Source organism: Leptonychotes weddellii, unplaced genomic scaffold, assembly GCF_054177405.1.
Source record: "Leptonychotes weddellii isolate Sample4059 unplaced genomic scaffold, ASM5417740v2 HiC_scaffold_10360, whole genome shotgun sequence".
NCBI lineage: Eukaryota > Metazoa > Chordata > Mammalia > Carnivora > Phocidae > Leptonychotes > Leptonychotes weddellii.
Genome location: NW_027680272.1, coordinates 1 through 7,491, shown reverse-complemented (window position 1 = coordinate 7,491; position 7,491 = coordinate 1). Strand labels below are relative to the sequence as shown.

Here is a 7,491-nt window from a genome sequence, read left to right as displayed (position 1 = left end):
TTGGTCTGAGGCCGCCTGCCTGTTGTACAGAAGTCTGTTGTCACAGTGTTTCCCCTGGGGGAAGGGGTTAGGTGGGAAAGTAAGATTCAGATCCAGACCCCAACCATGCTAAAGAAGGATTGAAAATAAAATTGCACTTTTTAGGTACAGAATCAGAAAAGCAATTTCGCTAAAAAAGACAAGAACCGTTGTGTGTTAAGCTATTGAATTATGTCAGAAGACCTGAAATGCCCCTTGTACCTGCAAGAGTGCTTGGGCTTTGGTAGGCCTCTTACTGCTTTTAAAATTATCCTTCAGGCATAAGTATTTTTGACAGTGGAATAGAAGGGTGATCCATCAGAACCTGAGCCAGATGAACAGCTACTAGTTATTTTATCAAATACAGGTGACATTTAAAAGTTCTTAACTGCAAGAGATGAGACATCTAAACCTCTGCCGGTCTCTTGACAGGAGATGACAATGGGTTGCTGATGAACTGCCGCCCTTTTACATGTGGGTAGAAATATAAGGGCACGTGGCAGCAAGATGCTGCAAAATCAAAAGAAAGCTGCCTTTCCTCTCTTCTCTCTCTCTCTCTTATTTTATATTTTTAAATAAACCAGAAAAACCTCACACTCAGTCCTGAGTGAAAGAAAGCAAAGCACTAAGGACCGCAGACGGAACGGCGTTGTGAAACGTGATCGAGACAGGATAGCGTTGTGAGAGTTGTTCACCATTTCAGTAAAATCTTCTAGCATCCGAAAATTGTCAACAACAGATGTCTAAGGCTGCTGCTGGCCCGAAAGAACATTTGGATGCCCCTCCCCTTTTTTTTTTTGCTTTGGAAAGAGAAGGGCTGTGGCTTTTGTAAAAAGAAAAAAATCTATCTATATATATGTATATGTAGAGAGAGAAATATCCCCTGTTGACCATTTTTAAAAGGCTCCAGATTGGATATTGTGTTTTAACTAAATTTTAACATGAGTGAGGGAATAGTGGGCGGGAAGAACCCTTGATACAACTATGCAGATTTTATAAATGTGCAATAAAAGTATTTGTTGTACCTTTGGTGTGCGGTAAGGCGTTCATTTAAACACATATTTTCCGGGAATAGGTGGACTCAGTAAGCATTTGTCATGTTTCAATTATGGTGACTATCATAACATAATTAAAAAAATTATAAAAAAATAATAAGAAAAGAAAAAAAGCAGATGAAAGGTTTGAGAACCTTGCTGGGGGAGAAGTGATTCTTGAGCAGCACCTAGTGGTGACTGGTGTCTTCCATCCCATTTGCTAGTTGCACTGCATGTAAGTATACCTACTTTGTAATTTGTAGAATTTTCTTTTTTTTAATTTTATTTATTTACGTGACACAGGGAGAGCACAAGCAGGAGAGCGGGAGGCAGAGGGAGAGGGAGAAGCAGGCTCCCTGTAGGGGCTCCATCCCAGGACCCTGGGATCATGACCTGAGTTGAGGGCAGACACTTAACCGACTGAGCCACCCAGGGGCCCCTGTAATTTGTAGAATTTAGAAGGGGAAAAAATTACTCTCTTAAGACGGACTTTCTTATATTTTGACTAAATTAGTGGTAGACCATCTTTTACAGAATTTCAGAAGTGCTTTTGTGTTTCAAAGCTCACTGCAGAGGTAATTGTTTCATGGGAAATTGATCAATTTTCTTGCCATTGATTTGCTGTATTGCTTAAGCTTCCGAGGACCACCATTTGCAGTTCCCTTTTTAATCTCTGTCATTTTTGAGTACTGTGCACAGTTACATTATTTCACTTAACGTAACAGCCCTGGGATGATGGTGGGACTGGTTTGTCCAAGGTCCTAGATGTTTTAAGTAGTGAAGCCAGGATGCTAACTCTTGGTAATTTCTCTGCATAGCCTTTTAACAACTGCTCAGCTGCCTTTTGGTAGTTTTGCAAAATCTTTTGCTTTGTGCCTTTCCACATTTGTCACTTCCTGGTCAGCTGTTGGGGATCTATAGTTGACCAAGAAAGGAACAGATGGACATTTGTATGTGTGGTGTTGGGTACTTTCATTTGGATTCACTCAAGTCACCAGGTGGAGTACTGAGAAGTCATTTCTTTGTCCTCACATTTGCTGGCTGCTTTAGGTACAGCCTCGTTTCTTAAGGGGTCCACAAACTGCCTCAGGCTAAGCATGGTTTTCGTGTGTTTAAAGGATTGTGAAAAAGGAGGATGAGGGTGGGGGGTGGGAGGCTGGGCCGGTGGGGGGGTGGTGGTGTGGGGGGAAGAAACCTACGTGACTCAACCTAAAATGTTTCAAGGGTTTGGTCAGGGCACTTGACCTCAGCATAAATTCCCTTGACACTGGGTTTAGACTTTCTGTAGTTTGCTGGAATCGCCACCTGCTTCTGTTTGGATTTGTTAGCTCCTTTAAGAACTCTAAGCCATATAAACTCATTTTTACCCTACCTGCTTCAAGAGAAGTGGGAAGTAGACACATAACAACAGTTTAGATAATGAATGAACCGGAGGCAAGGCCTGAATGAAGACTGATGAAGCAGAGCTGGGATAGAAGGGGCGATTCACTGTATCTTAGTTTAGCCATTTTCATTGCTTGTTACTGTTCTTTCTTTGTATGACTGTACCTTACAATTTATTCTAATTGTCATTTGAACTCTTTCCAGTTTTTGGCTACTACCCATAATGCTGCTAGGAGCATTCATGTGCGTGCGTTTCGATGCTCATGCGAGTGCATTTCTGTTGGCATGGAACTGTGAGCGGGATTGCTGGGTCACAGGGATAGAGGGCTGTGTTTTTATTAGGCACTGCCTCACAGTTTCCCAATGCAGTTATACCAACTGAACCAGCCCCTCCCCCCGCCCGGGGCAGTTTATGAGCTCCAGTTGCCCCTTATCCTTGTCAAGATTTGGTTTTGTCAGTATTTTTAATCTTAGCCATTATGGCTGATGCGTGATACTGTTTTAATTTGGACTTGCCCACTAATGACGTGGAGCATCTCTTCATATGCTTATTGGCTTGGGCTATTCTCTTTCGTGAAATACCGACTTAAGTCTTTTGCTGACTCTTTTGTTGGATTTACTGTCTTGCTATGTATTGATAGGTAAGGGTTTTAAAAAATAGCCGGTTTCGGAAACTTTTTTGGTTATAGGCATTGCATAGATCTTCTCTCCCTCTGGCTTTTCGCTCCTGATGGCTTGATGAAAACAGTTTTTTAATGTTAATGTAGTCTAATTGATTCGTTCTTTTCCTTCACGGGTAGTGCTTATTGTGCCCTGTTGAGGAGATCATTATCCAAGGTCAAGAAGACATTCTGTGTAATCTCCCAGAAGCTTTGCTTTTTGACCCTTCCTGTTGAGCTGATGGACCCAGCACCATTTACTGTCTTTTTCCCAGTGCTGTTCCTTTGGCATAAATCGAGTGTCTATGTAGGGGTCTACTTCTGGGCCCTTTTGTTTGTTCCATGAGTATGTTTGTCTACTCTTACCAATATCACACTGTCTTAATTCGTGTAGCTTTATCAGTCTTGATTTCCAGTACAATAAATCTGTCCAGTTTTGAACGTCCTCAAGATCATCTTGTCTAGGGGTACCTGGGTGGCTCAGTTGGTTAAGCGACTGCCTTCGGCTCAGGTCATGATCCTGGAGTCCCAGGATCGAGTCCCGCATCGGGCTCCCTGCTCAGCAGGGAGTCTGCTTCTCCCTCTGACCCTCCCCCCTCTCATGTGCTCTCTCTATCTCATTCTCTCTCTCAAATAAAATCTTAAAAAAAAAAAAAAAGATCATCTTGTCTATTCTTAATCTTTTGTATTGTCCTATAAATTTTGGAATCCGTTCATCAGTTTCACACACACACAGATTTCTGGGGATTTTGATTAGGTTTACAGTGACTATAGATAATTTGGAGAGAATTGACATCTTCTAATTTAGGAACACAATATAGCCTGTTTATGTAGGTTTTCTTTAATTTCTTTACAAAATTCTTCCATATCGTTCATAACTCGATTCCTAGATCTTTGATGTTTTTCAAGCTATTGTAAATGTTGTCATTTTTGGAATTACATTTTTAATTGTTTGTTGCTGGTATCTAGAAAAATGTGCTCACTTCAGCAGCACATACACTAAAATTGGAACAATACAGAGAAGAATATCATGGCCCCTGCACAAGGATGAGACAAATTTGAGAAAGAAATCGATGTTTTTATATCAACTCTGCATCCAATGACATTGATAAGTTCACTTACTAATTCTAATAGTTGATCAGTAGTTTTTAATATTTTCTCTATGCATAATTATGTTATCTGTGAATGATGACTTTTAGTTCTTTATTGCAAGTCCTTGCAACATTTATTTTTCGTGCCTGATCACACTCAAGGGCCTCTGATACAATGCTGAATAGAAGTGGTGATGGTGGGCATCTTTGTCCCCTAATATCAGGGAGGAAAGTTTTCAATATTTCACCATTAAGTATGCTGTAGGCTTTTTGTAAATTCCATTTATTATATAAGTGAAGATTCTATTCCTATTCTGCAAAGAGTTTTTTAAAAATTATGAATGGATGTTGAAATTTATCAAATACTTTTTCTATATCTATTAGAATGATTACATAGGTCTTCCCTTTTTTCTGTTCATGTGTGAATTACATTTATTAATTTTAAATGTTAAGCCAACCATGTGTTGCCAAAATACACTGATCATGGTATTTTTATATGTACATGGAATTTTTCATATTTTTAGGATTTTTGCATGTATATTTATGAGAGAGATTGGCCTTTTCTTATTATGTCCTTATCATGGTTTTGGTATTAAGGTTATTCTGGCCTTAGTGAATGAATTGGGAAATATTCTCTCATTTTCTGTGCTCTGGAAGAGTTTGGATAAGATAGGAATATTTCTTCCTTAATGTCTGGAAGAATTCATTTTTGAAATCATCTGAGCTTAGAATTGTGTGTTTTGTAGGCATGCTTTTCATTATGAATTCAGTTTCTTTCATACAGCATTTTCATATTTGGGTGGGTTACTTATGTGAATTTTGGGAATTATTGGACATTTGTCCATTTCATCTAAAACTTAAATTTTACTGGCAGAAAGTTCATAAGACCTCATGATTTTTCTTTTCTTTTCTTTCTTCTTTTTTTTAATGACCTTAGGATCTCCGATGTTCTAGTGATGTCTCTTTTCATTACTGATACTGGGTGACATGAATCTTTTTTCTGGTTAGTATTATCAGGGGGTTATTCGTCTTTTCAAAGAACTATATTTTGCTTTTGTTTGTTTGTCTTTTGTAAGATTTTATGGGTTTCTTTTCCTGCTTTTTTTAATCCAAAGCTCTTCAGCAGTGGTTCTTAACCTTGGCTGCCAATCCAGAGTCAGCTGTGTCATTTAAAGAAAAAAAAACCAGCCACTGGGCTTCAACCCTGCAGATACTGACTTGTTAGATTTGAGCTGGGGCCCTGTTGTTCATGCTTAGATGGTATCACAGGTGGATTTTGATGTACAGTCACAGCTGAGAGCTAGTCCTTCAAAGGACTTCTGTGCCTGCTAAGAAAGTGGCTTTTACAACACACCCGAATTTGTGGGTTCACAAAAAGGCTGTAGAACCTCCTTCAGTGAGACTTCACAGGATTTCATCCTTTTTGAACTGCTATATTTTAATATTCCTCATGTAGCACTTGACTTTGATAGAGCTATAGAATAATGTATTTCTATATAATTCACCTTTAATTCCCATAAATACATCAGTTCCTTAAAGTCTGCACAAGCTGAACTCAGCTACTTGTCATTAAGTTACTTTTTTCTGAACCTTGAAAAAAATTCTCCACATTCTTCCTAAGTTGTGGAATAATCCACTGACCTATTACTCTCCTGCCAGTCGGAGTAGAGCTGACTTAAGAGATTTTCAGGACATTTCCATGTCTTCCTCCTTTCAATTCTCTTGCTTGTTGCTTTGCCCATTAGGTTACCCATTAGGGCTAATTATGAGGATACCTCAACCTCCTATTGACCATTTACAGACAGGTGAATGGGTCCTATAGGACAGAGACCTGGTCTCTTCCCCTCTCACAATAAGATCAGCCTGATTGCTCCTGTGACACCAGGAGGACGAGAAATTGTGTTAATAAGCGATGAACAGGAATATTAACTTTGAGTAGAAGTAGGGGAGAGACCTTGTATAGAATGTAGGTGACTTGGAATTGATATGCTCGCACAAAAGCGGCCCAGGAACTACCAGTGGTGAGCTTTGAAAATTAAATGTGTGCTAGTCCTGGTGTTAATCATATTCATGTCTAGAGTCCTGATAGTGGGCTAGAGGTATCGTTGCATGCCGGAGATGGTCTTCCCAAATTAGCATTCAGATGTTAACAGTAAGGACAGATTTCCCAGTGATGACCTGGCAGTGGCATGGTCATTCACTAAGTCATCTTGACTGTCCCTGCTTAAGGAATAGCCATGAGACCGAACAGGTCCCCAGCTTTCCTGATTTATACGTCACTGCTGAACCAATGTCTCTTATAAGAAGAAATGGACCCTCAACTCCATGGTCAACTAATCTTCAACAAAGCAGGAAAGAATGTCCAATGGAAAAAGGACAATCTCTTCAATAAATGGTGCTGGGAAAATTGGACAGCCACATGCAGAAGAATGAAACTGGACCATTTCCTTACACCATATACAAAAATAGACTCAAAATGGATGAAAAAACTAAATGTGAGATGGGAATCCATCAAAATCCTAGAGGAAAACACAGGCAGCAACCACTTCGACCTCGGCCGCAGCAACTTCTTGCTAGACATGTCTCCAAAGGCAAGGGAAACAAAAGCAAAAATGAACTACTGGGACTTGATCAAGCTGAAAAGCTTCTGCACAGCAAAGGAAACAGTCAACAAAACTAAAAGGCAGCCTAGGGAATAGGAGAAGATATTTGCAAATGACATATCAGATAAAGGGCTGGTATCCAAGATCTATAAAGAACTTATCAAACTCAGCACCCAAAAACAAATAATCCAGTCAAGAAGTGGGCAGAAGACATGAACAGACATTTTTCCAAAGACATCCAAATGGCTAACAGACACATGAAAAAATGCTCCACATCACTTGGCATCAGGGAAATAGATATCAAAACCACAATGAGGTATCACCTCACACCAGTCAGAATGGCTAAAATTAACAAGGCAGGAAAAAACAGATGTTGGCCAGGATGTGGAGAAAGGGGAACCCTCTTACACTGTTGGTGGGAATGCAAGCTGGTGCAGCCACTCTGGAAAACAGTAAGGAGGTTCCTCAAAAAGTTGAAAATAGAGCTACCCTATGATCCAGCAATTGCACTACTAAGTATTTACCCCAAAGATACAGATGTAGTGAAAAGAAGGGGCACCTGCACCCCAATGTTCATAGCAGCAATGTCCACAATAGCCAAACTGTGGGAAGAGCTGAGATGGCCATCGACAGATAAATGGATAAAGATGTGGTTCATATATACAATGGAATATTACTCAGCCATCAGAAAGGATGAATACCT

General features: G+C 39.8%; 1 non-coding gene across 1 annotated transcript; it reads left to right on the top strand.

The window, feature by feature from the left end:
* The first annotated feature begins 4,069 nt into the window (after positions 1 to 4,069).
* Positions 4,070 to 4,176, top strand: LOC145718047 (U6 spliceosomal RNA). The gene has a single exon (XR_014141551.1). It is a non-coding gene; the product is annotated as a U6 spliceosomal RNA (small nuclear RNA).
* The last annotated feature ends 3,315 nt before the right edge of the window (positions 4,177 to 7,491 follow it).